The 15,815-nt window shown below is 45.3% G+C and overlaps 1 long non-coding RNA gene across 1 annotated transcript; it reads left to right on the forward strand.

Moving 5' to 3' along the window:
* Nucleotides 1–257: 257 nt before the first annotated feature.
* On the forward strand, nucleotides 258–5,137 carry LOC309523590. The gene is made up of 3 exons (XR_014215460.1): nucleotides 258–421; nucleotides 3,723–3,883; nucleotides 4,843–5,137. It is a non-coding gene; the product is annotated as an uncharacterized lncRNA (long non-coding RNA).
* The last annotated feature ends 10,678 nt before the right edge of the window (nucleotides 5,138–15,815 follow it).

The following is a 15,815-nucleotide window of genomic DNA, read 5'->3' on the forward strand; positions in this document are numbered from 1 at the left end:
AGGAGCGCATCGCTTCCTTCTGCAGGTTCCCACCCGCCCCAACAAAAAATACTCATTTAAAAACGTTATTTCCTTGCATCTCTTAAAAGACGCATTGTTGCTCGTGCACATGGCGGGGGTGGGAGGGTGGGTGGGAAGGGAGGTTTCCCCTCTTTCTCTGGGGGGGAGGGGGAGCAAGAAGAGCGTCCGCCCCACCGCGCATGTGCTTTGCCCGCGAGGTATGCCGGGGCTTGTAGTTCCCTGGCAGGAGGCTCGCAGCACCACGCGCTGGAGGCGAAGGAAGCGGTGCGCCCGGGACTCGAGGAGCCCAGGTTGCAGCCACCGCGCACGCACCGCGCACGCAGGGGAGGCAGCCGCGCACCCGGTGTCTTCGTCGTTCCGCCGCCCCGAGCATCTCGCCTGCGGGGTAACAGCGCAAAGGGTGCGCAAACTTTTTTGGGAAGGCGGGGGGAGGGAGGAGGAGAACTGGGCTGGCGCACCGACGCTGCCGCCCGCTTCTGCAGCCCAGGCATGGAGACAAAGGGGCCCCTGGCCGCGGAGGCGCCCTCCTTTCTCTCGCTCCGGCTTTGGGTCAGGGGCGGGAGTTGCAAAGCCCTGCGAAGGAAGGCAGGCAGGGATCGGCGGCGGGAAACTTTTGCAAAAGTATATGCATGTGTGTGTGTGTGTGTATATATATATATATATATATATATATGCAGGTTTTGGTGTCTTCGGGTGTCTTCCCGTGTAAGAGTCGGGGTGTCTTACACGGGAAGACACCCGAAGACACCAAAACCTGCATTCCTGTACCCGTGAAAATCTACGAAAGCATATATATATATATATATATATATATATAACGAAAGCCAAACGCTATACAGCGACAGTCCCCGAGGAAGTTTATAATTATTTATTTTAGCATTGCGCGCTTCGGAGTTTGCAGGGCGGCAGGAGCGAGATCGAGCCTTCCTGGGGGCAATGCGATTGCGCCCGTCGCCTCTTCAGAGCCAGAGGGAGCGCGTGCATGGCGCGGCCTTTCATTTTTCGGCTGGGGGGGGCCGAGGAAAGGAACGCGCAGTGGAAGTTTGCAGCGAGGATCGGCGGGGTTTGACTGCAGGGGCGGGGGGGTACGAGGGGGGGGGGCTCCCCTGAGCTCAGTCGCGCGGGCGGTTGGTGGGTTTCGCAGCCTCTTAGCCCGCGTGGGTTCGCGCGAGTGAGCTGCGGGCTGTCGAGGCGGGGGAGGCCGGGCTTGGCGCGTTTTTGGCACTTTGAATAGCGAGCTCCCTTTCCCACAATGCCTCGGCGGCCCCTTTCTCTTTAATCGCAGCACGAGGGGCGCAAGCCCGGGCGCGCGCTTCAGCTTGCCCTCCGTCCCCGTTTGCACGTGGTGGGCTTTGGAGGAAAGGGCTACGGATGCCCCCCCCCCCGAAATACCGTTTCCAAGCTCTCCCAGGAACTAGCGGTGAGAGCCCCTCATAATGAATCTGCCCCTGTCCGCTTCGTTTAAGGACCTGGCCAGATGCGGAGGGGGCTGCAAAGGGGCAGGGTGCCTGACCTTTTAATTCCCTTCCCCTCACAGTTTCCTTAACTACTCAGATCGTGAAGCTTCAACATTTTTGAAAGCTGCAAAAGCTTTTTCTTTCTTTATTGCAGTTTGATTGGGGGGCGGGGGGGGGGAGGAAAGAAGGCAGAGTTGATGTATTTTTCGTTTAGGTTTTCTGTTGATTCGTTATGCGAATCTTTGAAGGAAGCCCAGAAACGCAGCTCAATTAACCTTAGTAGGGTGTACAATTATGAATCTTGCTTGATTAATTCAGGCAGCCTATTCAAAGGATTGAGCTTTTGTCGGAATTATGCACTTTGTCAATATTAAAAAGAACAAATTCAGCAGCATTAAGAGGGCAGAATGCTACTTGTGCAGGGAAGAGGAGTTTGTGATTGGGTTTATAATCTCCCTAAAATGCGACACCCCTTCATTGATCTGTAGACTTCATATTCTCTAAGCAGAACCTACAGGATTGACCTGAGGTTGGTGTTTTGGATCTGAGAGCTGGTTTGGTCTTTGGCATCATCTTTAATTATTGTATGCAAGAAACTTTATAATCTTTTCAGAAGAAGCAATTCCGTATCTCCATGTTGTAGGGAAAATATTAGAAGTGTGCAGTGATGCTATATAGCTAAAATGTAGTGCAGAATAATTCTGAATTTCTTCTTTGCCTTGACTCCCACTTCTCTTACGAAGATGGTGAAACTGAGCCTTGGAGTGCGCAGGTGTAACTTGCAATAAAGGCTGGAAAAGGTCCTGTGAAGCCTTGAACAAAAGACATTGGGCTTGTACTAAACTTACAATGGAAGTAGAAGCTTTCATCTAGTTCTTTTTGCAAAGAAACATCTAACTATAAATGGGCATGTTCCAAGACAAAGCGTGTTTGCATTTTGTCATAGCTTAATGACACGATTGCCAGTTCAATGATTATAATATACCGTATTTTTCGCTCTATAACACGCACCCGGCCATAACACGCACATAGTTTTGAGAGGAGGAAAACAAGAAAAAAAATATTCTAAACAAAACGGTGGATGTATGATTTTTGTGATTCATGCTGCGGCCACAGACATGTGATCTGACGGTGAGTTTGGGGTAGCCCAATGCAAAAATCCTGAGGATCCATGTGGATCCATGCTTTGTAAGCACGTTTTTGCACCATTGTGGCCCCACAAAACAGTGGGTGCGTGATTTTTTTGGGTGCAGGCTGTAACCATGGATCCTCTGCTCACGACTGCAGATCCCCCTGTCATCCGTAGGCATTCGCTCCATAACACGCACAGACATTTCCCCTTACTTTCTAGGAGGAAAAAAGTGAGTGTTATGGTGCAAAAAATACAGTAATATCAGTACCTGCCATTTGCCCCTAAGGAAGGCACAAGCTTACAACTGTTGCTAACCATTAGAAGCTGTTATAGACAAGGAAAAATGGGTCAGGAGAAGGAGACTCTGATTAGGAACTCAATTGCACAGGGCAGATTCATGGGATTGTTGCAGATAGGACCTGGTCACAGTGAGTTTCATGCAGGAGTGGGGATTTGAATCCTAGCCTAAAACAACATTCAGGGCTCCAGAATGATTTGTAAACCTGATTTATCTCCTGTGAAATGTATAAATAACAACTCAACTGGAAACCTTGAGTACCACCACCCTATATTTTTCTCCTGGTAACAGTTGTTAAAAAAACAGCAAGAGGTCGTCTGCTGCAGGACCAGTTGCACTTGAAAATCAGTTGCTGATAGAGAGGAGAAGGTCAGTCAAAGTGTTATGAGCTGCCTGTTGATACAGTGGTACCTCTGGTTATGTACATAATTCGTTCCAGAGGTCTGTCCTTAACCTGAAACTGTTCTTAACCTGAAGCACCACTTTAGCTAATGGGGCCTCCCGCTGCTGCCGTGCCGCTGGAGCATGATTTCTGTTCTCATCCTGAAGCAAAGTTCTTAACCCGAGGTATTATTTCTGGGAGTCTGTAACCTGTAGCGTCTGTAATCTGAGGTACCACTGTACTGAGCTCAGACCCTTGATAAACTGCTTGCAACCAATTTCTTGCAAATTTCCCTTTTACTGAAAATTAGTATTTGGGTGGGGGAGAGGGTCTTTGAGAGTTTATTGGGCATTTTTTTTCTTAGTGCAAGTTAGTGCTAACTTAGTTCTGTTTTTCTCTCTTCTCTCACCCTCCCCTTTTTTTATTAAAAAGACCCCAACAGTTATTCCCTGGAATAGAGCAGCAATGGTCCTTCGGACGACCAACGGATGCCAGTTTATCAGTGTTTGCAGAAGAATTTTGCAGCAAGGAAGTTTCTGAGTCTTCTGCATTCTGCACGAGCCGCCAGTGGTGCAAAAGTGCTTATAGTGCAGGTAGTATTTCATCACCTACTGCAGTTTTTGCACTTCAGCATCACTGTGGCAGTCTGTGTGATGGCTGCCCCCCCTTGCTCAGGTGGAGGAGCAGGCTGGCCCTCTTTCCCTTTCCATCTGCCTGGGGATACTCTAAGGCTGTTTGTGTTAAGGTGCATCTAGTGCAGTGAGTGGAATAGCTTAGAATCTACTGCCCTGGATGCGCCTTCTGGCACACGCAGCTGGCAGTGAGTCTCGACTGAAGTCACAGGGACAGGAAGACAGCTGCCGTCTTTTAGAATGCCTTGTGCACAACCAGATGCCTTTAAGTCAACCTTGCAGAAAATGTGGGAGTGCAGCATTACTCCACCAGTGGAAGCACTGTTAGAAACTCAGGTATATAAGCCAGGTGCCAAATGGCTCCTTAAACCAGGGTTACACTCTCCAAAACGGAATGCCTAGTTACCATTTTGGGGCCAGTCAGCTTGAAAGTCGTATTTTTCAACTGTTTGGTTCCAGAAATTCATTCTGATTGTGCAGATGGATAGAATTTTACAGGATGGGGTATTAGTGTGTGAAAACAGGGAAAATCCAAGGATCCCCGGGCATGGTGGAGATGGCAGGTGCCATTCTGGCGCCCAGTCACCTTCACTTGGCTACAAGTGGCCAATAGCCAGATGGAAAATGTGCCTGGTGAATTCTGAATGCTGAATGAAAGGTTATTGAAAAGAGTGGAGTGGGGAACCTTTGGCACTCCAACCTGCTGGGTTCGAAGCTACATCTGCCCCCTACCCGATATGCACCACGTTCTCAGTTTTCTTGCAGAACAACAACTGCCTAATAGAAACTGTAAGCAGTAATTGCTCCTATCCACATATCCCGTAGAAATGCACCTTAACTTGCAAGCTGCGTCCTGGACCCTGTTTGGTTTCTCTGGCTTCTGTAGATTGACTGTATTCCTACCCCACCTTTCCTCCTAGGAGCCGAAGGTGGTGCACATGGCTCTCTTCATTTTGTCCTCACAAGAACTCTGTGAGGGAGGTTAGGCTGAGCGACCATGACCAGCCCTGGGTCACCCAGTCAGCTTCCTGGATGAGTGAAGGTTAGTCCAAAACTCTAACCACTGCACCACCATGAGCTCTCCCTTTTTATTGCTCGCCTCTGAAATGGTTATGGAGGGCTGATTTTTTTTTAAAGCATTCTTTTATTTATGTTTGTATTTTTGTGTGATGTTTTGCATGGTTTTATGCAATAAACTGGGAACTTGGTATCGCAGACCTTTTATATCTGAGCTGCTTCAGCCCCTTGGGAGTTTTGCAGAAACTGAGACTCTTCACCAGCTTGCCTAAATTCTATTGGGTGTGCATTTTTCTTTTTTAAATCTGGTGTGCCTAGCTTCTCAGGAGTATGAAAAGTTAATGGTATTTGGATACCACCTGCACTTTCTGATACAACAAATGCTGTTTCGTTTAAATTTAAATTGGTTTACAGCAATAGGTTGCACAATATACAAAATTTAAAACCAATTAAACCTCCAAAATTTTAAACTTAATGAATTTAAAATCTGTTTAAAAATAAATAAACATAAAACACCTGAGAACCATTTAGGGATCAAAAGTCTCCTGAAACAAAACAGTTCTGACCAGGTGTGTGAATCTCAGGGGTGGTGCCTGCTTAACTTCTTGTGGGAGGATATGCCATAACTTTGAACCCACAACACCGAAGGCTTGACTCTTCATGGACATGAGGACAGAGGGCTTGGCTCAGTGACCAGTGCCAGATCTTTTAACCTTGGTGCCATGGGTTGGTGGAAGCATGTTCATGTCATCTGCACCAGCTGAAGCCCCACATAGAACCCACATGCAGTGCATTGCAATAATCCAGTCTAATATCCAGTGGGATAGCAAAAGTCATTTTTGGTGTTGCAGTGTAGGTCACCCAACTCTGAATCGAAACAATTTTGCCCCTTTCACTTGATATTTTATTTAATGAAATTTATATGCCGTTTAATTGATGCAAAACCTTGCCTTGTAACAGAGGATGCTACCTTAATGCTGCCCCAGTCCATTGGTCCATCTAGCTCAGCGTTCTCTACACTGACTGGCAGCAGCAGCGGCTCTCTGGGGTTTCAGGCAGGGAGTCTGTCCCAGCCCCACCTGGAGTGGCCCTTGGGGATCGAATCCAGGGCCTTCTGTATGCACGTCAGGTGCTCTGCTGCTGAGCTGTGGCCTTCAGATACGTGGACATAGGAGAATGGAAACAGTAATATTGCCTGGCAGAATTCACAAACATATCCCATGTAAAGCTGAAACAGGTCCATGGTTTAGGGTGTTTAAATTCAAGTCTGCAAAACTCTTTCCATAATTCATATGGGGGAAAGCAAAAATAACTAAAGTGTGCTTTCTCCACTCTTAAAAAAAACCTTTGGTTCATTTCAAGATGCATAGGGTGAGGACTTAAAACACATCGCTGCCCATTTAGGACAGGGATAGGGAAACCTGTGATTTTCCTGTACCACAATTCCCATTATCCCTGTTACTGGCTACACTGGGTGAGGCATAAGGGAGCTTAGAGCCTGTCAACATTTAGAGGGCCACAGGTCTCCCAAAATTGATTTAGAAGGCTTACTGATACTAATTGACAAGCACAAGAGCTCTTGAGAGTAGAACTCACAGGTAGGCAATGAACCTGAGTGTTGAAAGATTCAGGATACACACAGTGCGTAGTTCCCTGGCAGGAGGCAGGGATGGCCACCCCCTTGGATGGCTTTGAAAGAGGCTTGGATAAATCTATGGAGGGAGCAAGGCTTGGCTGGAAACCATGGGAGGGGGAGGGCTTCCCCTGGGCTGGGCTGGATGAGCCATTGGCCTGTTCCAGAAGTCACTTGTGTTCTCAGGTTTAGGGCTCAGTGCTCATCTAGCATCCTGTTTGCCACAGTGCCCAGACAGATAGGCTTCCATGTTCCACACTAGCTTTTGAAAGTGCCTTGGCATCTTGGGAACACAGGAAGACCTTTTCACCAAGTCAGGCAAAAGGCCCACCCAGCTCACTGTGGTCTGCATTGAGTAACAGGCTTTCCTCACTTTTAGACCTGGTCCTTCCCAGCCCTGTCTGGTGATTTTTTTCTGTTCATAAAATTTTCTCCCTTGTAAAAAATAACAACCCAAAAACCTCGGAAGTGAATTACAAAAAACCCCAATGTCATAAAATTTTCAATAAAAACAGTTAAAACAGCTACAGTGGTACCTCGGGTTACATACGCTTCAGGTTACAGACTCCACTAACCCAGAAATAGTACCTCAGGTTAAAAACTTTGCTTCAGGATGAGAACAGAAATCGTGCAGTGGCAGCAGGAGGCCCCATTAGTTAAAGTGGTGCTTCAGGTTAAGAACAGTTTCAGCTTAAGAATGGACCTCCAGAACGAATTAAGTACTTAGCCCGAGGTACCGCTGTAGGAGAAGGGGACGACGGGACGAGATGGTGGGACAGTGTTCTCGAAGCTACCAGCATGAGTGACCAAGCTGCGGGAGGCAGTGGAAGACAGGAGGGCCTGGCATGCTCTGGTCCAGGGGGTCACAAAGAGTCGGACATACATGACTAAATGACTAAACAACAACAGCACCACTGTACTAAAAAATTATGTGATAAGTGAAACACCAGATTAAAATACATGTCTGCATGTCTGGGTAAGTTTGTCTAAACAAAGCCTTAGCTGAGAAGACTAGTAGAGTCACCTGCAAGCCTCCCTATCCAAAATGCTTTCCCGAAGGATTCCCAGCAACCTCTGCTTTGTCTTAGCAGTGGCAAAGTGCTCATAGTGCAGGTAGTTGTGCATCTTGATCTACTGTAATATGGGCACTTACAGTACTGTTGGACACCAAGCGCCATGTTGGGGCCGGTGGGGGGCGGAGTAGCGCCTGAGAAGACTGTGTGCTGATCTACAGTCCGTTTTGCAGGTTTGCATCCCAGCTTGGTGTCCATTGCTGTGCAAATCCATGCAAAACTGACGGTGGTGGTGTGAGCAGAGAGGAGCTCCGTCCCCCCAGGGCTGGGAGGGAAGAGACGGGACAGGCTTTCCCCCCCGTCCTCTTTATTCTCGCTTTGCTTTCAAAGGCAGCTTTAGAAAACTGGCTTCTCCCTGGGTTGGGATTTGTTGCATTACTTGTGGGTTCTCTGGACAGTATTGCACTTGTCCCGGCCTGTGGAGAGGGAGAGAAATTCTTCGGGAGCAGAAGGGTAAGAGGGAGGAGAGGACCGGGAGCCCGTGTTCTGCTGTTGTCGGGTGGATTACGATGCAATTTTGATTAGACTAGCAGGACGAAAATTGCACGGTATCCATCTGTAAACCGCAGGACCTTTGGTGTTCTCTAGTCTTCTCTAGGCTGGAAGGGGGAAGAGGAGTTGAGGGCTGTCCTTGTGGAGAGAGGCCTGAATGTGTTTGACAGCCAGTGGGATGTAGTGGTTGGGGATCCCAGCTAGGATCTGGGAGACCTGGATTCAGATCCCTTCAACCATGAAGCCCACCAGTGGATGTATCCTAGGCCAGTCACCACCTCTCATTCTAACCTACCTTCAAGGTCTGTTGGTGGGGATTAGGTGAGGAAGGGGGAAGACCTTGTATGCCACCTTGTGATTCTTGGAGGAAAAGGTGGGGTATAAATCCAATAAAAAAATAACAAATTGCAGCAATGGCTGTGCTGCTGCTGCTGAAATACCAGAAAGGAATTTGTAAGACTGCTGCATGTGGTTATTTGTTGCAAAAAATAAAGTGGAGATTAAAAAAAATGGTTTCTGCCTGTTGAATTTGAGCTGGGATCTTGTGCCTCTTCAGTCTGAGCAAATCAGTAACTTTGAAGCAGGAGGTAGCTTGCCAAACCAAAGGGCGCTATCCCTAAAGCTTTCCATTCTCCCAGAAAAGGTGATGTTGAATGAGGGATGGAGGCAACAGAAACTTTCTCCTGCTGACGTCTTTGATTCCATGTAGTTGGTGGCTGCATGTGTTCTGAAATGCTGATATTTTTAGAAATCAAAACCCCGTCAAGAGGAGAGCTGCACAGAAAGAAAACCTTCCAACGGCGTTATGCAAGCTGGTGCCCTTAAGATTTTTAGGCTCCAGTGTATCCATTCTTCCTGGCCGCTGGCCCTGGTTGCAGGGGCTGATGGGAGTTGGGAGTGTTCTTGGAACAAGAGCACTGCATTGATGTCCAGCAGAAGTGAAGGTGTTGAAAAGAACAGTCAGCCTGTGCTGCTTGAGACTTGCTGCTGCATGATGCTTTTTCAGTGCAGTCATCATAGGCAGGCTGCTGAAGAGTTCTGCAGAATCTGAAAGCTTGCTTGACTAGTGGATTTCTTTAGCAACTACAGCACTGATGTTTGAGATGGGTTTACTCTGTCATTGCAGCTTGGGCTGCTGGGGAACCACTTGCCTATAAATCACACAGGCTTATGCAGAGACATTTCCTTTGGCTTTAGACATGCATAGAGAGTAACCAATGTTCTCAGAGGAAAAGCATGCTTCCAGAATCCGACCTGGAAGAGGAGAACTGGGGGTCCACCCTCTATCAGGCTTGCTGAAGGCAGACACATTCTTTTTTCTTTTACATCTTTTCATATGGAGGCTATTGGGGCATATACTCTATTACCACATATTCTCGTTGGTCCTAATAAAGGTTCTGGTTTCCTGACAAGGGTGATGCTCTTCCTAGGTGGCACAGTGCATTCTACCATTTCAGGACTATTCCTTGTGGAGGTTGCCATCTCAAGCCACTGGAAGATTAAAAATGAAGGTGCCAAGATGTGATAAACCTCGCAGAGGGCTTTGCAATGGTGGCATAATGCCTTTCATTGATCTAGCAGAAGTTTACCAGTTTTGGAGAAGGTGCAAGTAAATTCTTTGAATTCGAAATGTCCTGCATCTTTAAATCTGTTGTGTTAACTGGCAGCTGCAATTGTTTGGCTGCTTGCCAACCATTTAATCATTCAATTTGTATAGCTCCCCTGATACCCACAGGTCTCTCAAGAGGTTCACAGGATGCACAGCTCTGCACCTTTGCCACCTTTTTCGTTTTGGTGACACACTTTTTAGACATTCATCATTTTGCAACACAGTTATTCAGTTTTACTAGCGAAGCGAGCGATTGTGCAACACACCTGCACACAGCGTTGCGTCACAGTTTGGAAAGCTCTGCTTTAAACAGCCTAGCAGTAAAGAAAATGCCCAAGCAGAATGGCAGTTGCAATGACTGGTCATTGTGTGTCCTGTTTGTGTAAGCACGCACCTGCCAATAGGATATGCTTTCATTAACTGATTGAAGTAAACATTTTTAAAGTACTGTATTTTATTTTTGATTTCTCACTTTCCTCCTAAAGAAGCACCAGGGCATTTAAAACAATAGGATAAAAAACACACACTAAAACAGAAATGAGAGACCTCGTACCAAATATAAATAACTTACTAATAGAAGAGGGGGGGGGGGATTCAGACTCCCGGATTTGAAAATCTACTACAAGGCCTCTTGCCTCCGCTGGATCAAAGAATGGATTTCATTGGACAATACTGATATATTAGATCTAGAGGGACAACAATAGACATGGGTGGCATGCCTGCCATTTAGATAACAAGTCAAAGGTACAAGACAAATGATTATGAATCATATAATTGGGAACTCATTAATAAAAATTTGGAGGAAGTATAGTTTATTAGAACCCAAGACCCCTTGGTGGGCAGCACCACTTGAAATGATTTCAGTTAAAAAGAAAAACATGGGGGAAAATTGGAGTTACTTATAAAGACCTAAAGCTGAAACCTTATGAAGAACTTAAACAGTTTTGTACCAGCTGGTTACAATATTACAAACTTAATGATAAATTCATCTCTGCATGAGTCCAAATTTCAGTCAGAATTTCTGAATAGTTCTAAGAAGAATCTATCAAAAATGTATAACATTACTTGAATGGGAATTAAAAGATGAGCAGATTAAAGAAGTCATGATTAAATGGGGACAGGAGTTTGGTTACGCGATTTGGCTAGACAAATGGGAAAAGTTTTGGAAAACCTACCAATTTTACCGCCTGTTACACTATTAAAGAATATATGAAGATGTGTTAACAGGTGGTACATGACTCGTTAAATTAGCAAAAGTTTATAAATTGCCATCAAATTTGTGTTGGAGATGTAAAATATCAGAAGAATCACTCTACCACCTGTGGTGGGATTGTACCAAAATAAAAATATTCTGGAATAACATATATGAGGAATTGAAAAAAATGTTTAAAGTAAATTTTGGGTGTTTCTCTTAGGGATAGTCTCAAATGACAGTCCAAAAGATAAAATTAGAATCTTCTTGTATGCTACAGCTGGCACTAGATTATTGGTTGCTAGAAATTTGAAGTGTGAAGAATACCCTCAGTGATAGATGGCAACTTGAATTTTTTGAATTGGCAAAAATGACAGCAATAATCAATACAATCCAACCAGAATCTTAGAAAGAAATGGAAATGTGTTGATGACTACATGACACAAAGATGTTCCAACAGTAATTTATTGATAAGCATAGATTCATCCCAGAAAGATAAGATTTATGAAATGAAAGAAGGAATTTTGAATGTGCTTGATCATAGAATCATAGAATCATAGAGTTGGAAGAGACCACAAGGGCCATCGAGTCCAACCCCCTGCCAAGCAGGAAACACCATCAGAGCACTCCTGACATATGGTTGTCAAGCCTCTGCTTAAAGACCTCCAAAGAAGGAGACTCCACCACACTCCTTGGCAGCAAATTCCACTGTCAAACAGCTCTTACTGTCAGGAAGTTCTTCCTAATGTTTAGGTGGAATCTTCTTTCTTGTAGTTTGGATCCATTGCTCCGTGTCCGCTTCTCTGGAGCAGCAGAAAACAACCTTTCTCCCTCCTCTATGTATTTGAACATGGCTATCATATCACCCCTTAACCTCCTCTTCTAATAAATATAATAAATATAAACACAATAGTAATATTATAAAATAGAATTAAAGATGCCATGCACAGGGGGGAGGGAAGTCACAAGGGAATATGTGAAAAGGGAAATGTGTACAAACACTTGACTAATGTGAATACAGTGGTACCTCGGGTTAAGTACTTAATTCGTTCTGGAGGTCCGTTCTTAACCTGAAACTTCTTAACCTGAAGCACCACTTTAGCTAATGGGGCCTCCTGCTGCCGCCGTGCCACCGGAGCACAATTTCTATTCTCATCCTGAAGCAAAGTTCTTAACCTGAAGCACTATTTCTGGGTTAGCAGAGTCTGTAACCTGAGGTGTATGTAACCTGAAGTGTATGTAACCCGAGGTACCACTGTATGTAATTTGTAATGTTAAAGTTGAAGAATGTGTTTTGTTTATAATACCTACAGTATTTGAATATGTGTGTATATGTATAAATAAATAAACAGAGGGAAATAAATATGAAGGCTGCATCTATTCCATTTTAAATAGCAAACTTCTGAACTGGGAATTGGAAGGAAGATGTAAAAGTGTTTAAAATAATGAAAGATGCCATACAAGTGCAGTTTCCCTTCAAGGTCTCTTTCCTTTCTGCCACACGATGGCAGTCTATTCCTAGAAAACTCATTGCAGTGCTGAAATGAAAACTTGAGAACAGCCTTTCTTGACCTTGGGTTCCCAGATGTTGGACAATCTTTCCCACTGAAAAAGACACGGCAATAACTGCTTCTGGCCCTTACGGGACACGCTTCTTCTTCTTCTTCTTCTTCTTCTTCTTCTTCTTCTTCTTCTTCTTCTATCCCTCGTAGCTGAGTAAAATTATCTTCCATAAGCACTGTTTTAACATTGAGTCCGTAAGTGACTGGAGGCCAATTCTGGATCCCCACGTCCTTCCACAGTGGGGACATTGGTTTCCGGGCGGAGTTGATCACGGTGTGGGTGTGCCTTCCTTTCAGTACGTTTCTCCCGTGCATCCTTGTGTGGTTTCCGCGGCCAGAGAGGAGTAAAAACGGACACCATCCAGAGTAACCTGAAGCGAAGTGGCTTAAGAAGCCTGAACTTTATTTGGTATAAAGCAAACTGCTATAGCATAAGGTTACCAGACAGCCCTGTTTCCTGGGGACAGTCCCTGGATTTACAAATCAGTCCCCATACAAAATCCATTGACAGTGAAAAGTCCACGGATTCATTGAAAAATATCTGGTAACTGTACTATAGCAGGGTCCTACCTAATCCAACGGAGAGGCAAGACCCCAAACAAAAGAAGACATTGACTTTTAAAAGTTTTCCCTATATCCCAGAATACAGTTCAGACATCATCATCAATACATCATTGCTACATCACTAATTTGTCACACAAGGGGAGGTCCAGGGGTTGTAACCTGAGTTTCAGGTACCTGCCCCTCCCTCCTGACAGTCACCAGACACCCACTGATGATAGAAAACAAAGCTATTTACCCTTGAGCTAAGTAAATCACAGTCTCTTTGTGTCCTAGTCTGAATCCATTCCTGGTTTGACCACCTTTGTGATTGTGATGGGTGGCAGCTTGACACCTGGACTTGACACTCTCTCTAGGGCGAGGTTCACTGAGTACGTGACTTCATGCTTTGGGATCCATGGCATCTAGAGTCATATTTCCCAATCCCTTTTCAGAGTGGAACAAAAGTGGAATGGAGAAGATCTGTTGGAACGTTGATTTTTAGTGAATTTATATTAGTTTACCTTAGTCTGTTGCGATGTAAGGCTGCAGTACCCGTGATTTGTACCCCAAGTGGCGCTGGCTGCTAACTTTTGATTGGCCAAAGCTTGACAGATCATTTTGAATACAGTGTTTTGCACAAACGGTCTACCCACGTTATTGAATCAGTGGCACTTCTGTGATCATTTGGTGGTACTAGCTGCTCTTATGTATGGGGGCCGTGTAATAACAAATTTATTAATATCAGCCTTACCTTAGGATAATAGCAGGTAAGTGTTCATAACAAGCATACCATGAGGCAACTTGTGGTTTTCTTGTGTGTAAAGCCTGCTGGAGGCACTAATTGTTTTTCCTGTTTGGAACAAGTCTGGGCATATGCTAGTGTTTTGCATAACCATTTATCTCAGGCTTAAGCCCACATCCTTGCTGATAGGGGGTGTGAATAAAATGTGTGTTTTTTCCTTATCACTGCCCTGCTGGTTGTTATTTTGTCTTGCTTGTGTGACTCTTTTAACGGAAACAATGTTAAGGAGTACAGGCATGGCTACAAACACATTAGAGTCTATGGGTGTGATTCCCTGCAATGAAATAGGACCTTGGACCATAGTGCAACTGTTCTTCCGATGGCATAACTGAACATTACCATACAAAATTCCAAAAGGTCAACCCTCCCCCTTCCGTCTGTTTAGAACACCATCATCTATAGCTAGCAGGGGCAGCAGTCAGGGATGATGGCAGTGGTAGTCCAACAATACAGTGGTACCTCAGGTTACAGACGCTTCAGGTTACAGACTCCGCTAACCCAGAAATAGTACCTCGGGTTAAGAACTTTGCTTCAGGATGAGAACAGAAATTGTGCTCCGGCGGCGTGGCAGCAGCAGGAGGCCCCATTAGCTAAAGTGGTGCTTCAGGTTAAGAACAGTTTCAGGTTAAGAACAGACTTCCAGAATGAATCAAGTTCTTAACTCAAGGTACCACTGTATCTGGGAACCCCGGGTTGAGAGATGCTGCCTTAGAGCAAGTGGGGAAGCAGTGAGCTAGATGGAACTCCCATGTACTACATAATTTTATAAACGTCTCTCGTGTCTCCTATTGCCTTTCCCCTGAAAGGTCTCAAATGCTGCAACCTTTTGTCGTCATCTGAGATTCCATATGCCAAAGGAGCAGGCTTTCTTGATGGGGATGACCTAGTTTTGGAACCCCCTCCCTTCAAAGGTGTACCTGACATCTGGTTTACAAGGTGTCTTTATTTACATTTCAGTGTGTCTCCTTTGCAATTTTACCTGTTGCCTTTTAATATGTTGCTATCACTTCCCCATTTGTGCCAGCAGAAATATCTACCGTATTTTTCGCTCTATAACACGCACCCGACTATAACACGCACATAGTTTTTAGAGGAGGAAAATCCGTAGGCATGCCACCCGTAGGCATTCCCTCCATAACACGCACAGACATTTCCCCTTACTTTTTAGGAGGAAAAAAGTGAGTGTTATGGTGCAAAAAATACGGTATTTATTTTGTCTTGCCAGCCCACCTGTTCTGCATGAAGGTCACAACTTTTTCTCACCCGCCTTTCCCTTCTGTCAAATGGACACATTTTGACTTTCAATTGGCTTCTTGGCAACTATTTTTCAAGAATAGTACCTAGAAGGCCTTTTGTAGAAGCTTTCCCAGATAGCCTGATAGAATCATAGAATCATAGAATCATAGAGTTGGAAGAGACCACAAGGGCCATCGAGTCCAACCCCCTGCCAAGCAGGAAACACCATCAGAGCACCCCTGACATATGGTTGTCAAGCCTCTGCTTAAAGACCTCCAAAGTAGGAGACTCCACCACACTCCTTGGCAGCAAATTCCACTGTCAAACAGCTCTTACTGTCAGGAAGTTCTTCCTAATGTTTAGGTGGAATCTTCTTTCTTGTAGTTTGGATCCATTGCTCCGTGTCCGCTTCTCTGGAGCAGCAGAAAACAACATTTCTCCTTCCTCTATGTGACATCCTTTTATATATTTGAACATGGCTATCATATCACCCCTTAACCTCCTCTTCTCCAGGCTGAACATGCCCAGCTCCCTTAGCCGTTCCTCATAAGGCATCGTTTCCAGGCCTTTGAAGAGGAACCATTGATGAGCACCCTTTGGGTTCGGTCAGTCAGCCAGTTACAAATCCACTGAGTGGTAGCATAGTCAAGACCACATTTTACCAGCTTCTTTACAAGAATATCATGGGGCACCTTGTCGAATGCCTTGCTGAAATCAAGGTAGGCTACATCCAC

The sequence above is a fragment of the Podarcis vaucheri genome (genome assembly GCF_965113315.1).
Source record: "Podarcis vaucheri genome assembly, chromosome: Z".
NCBI lineage: Eukaryota > Metazoa > Chordata > Lepidosauria > Squamata > Lacertidae > Podarcis > Podarcis vaucheri.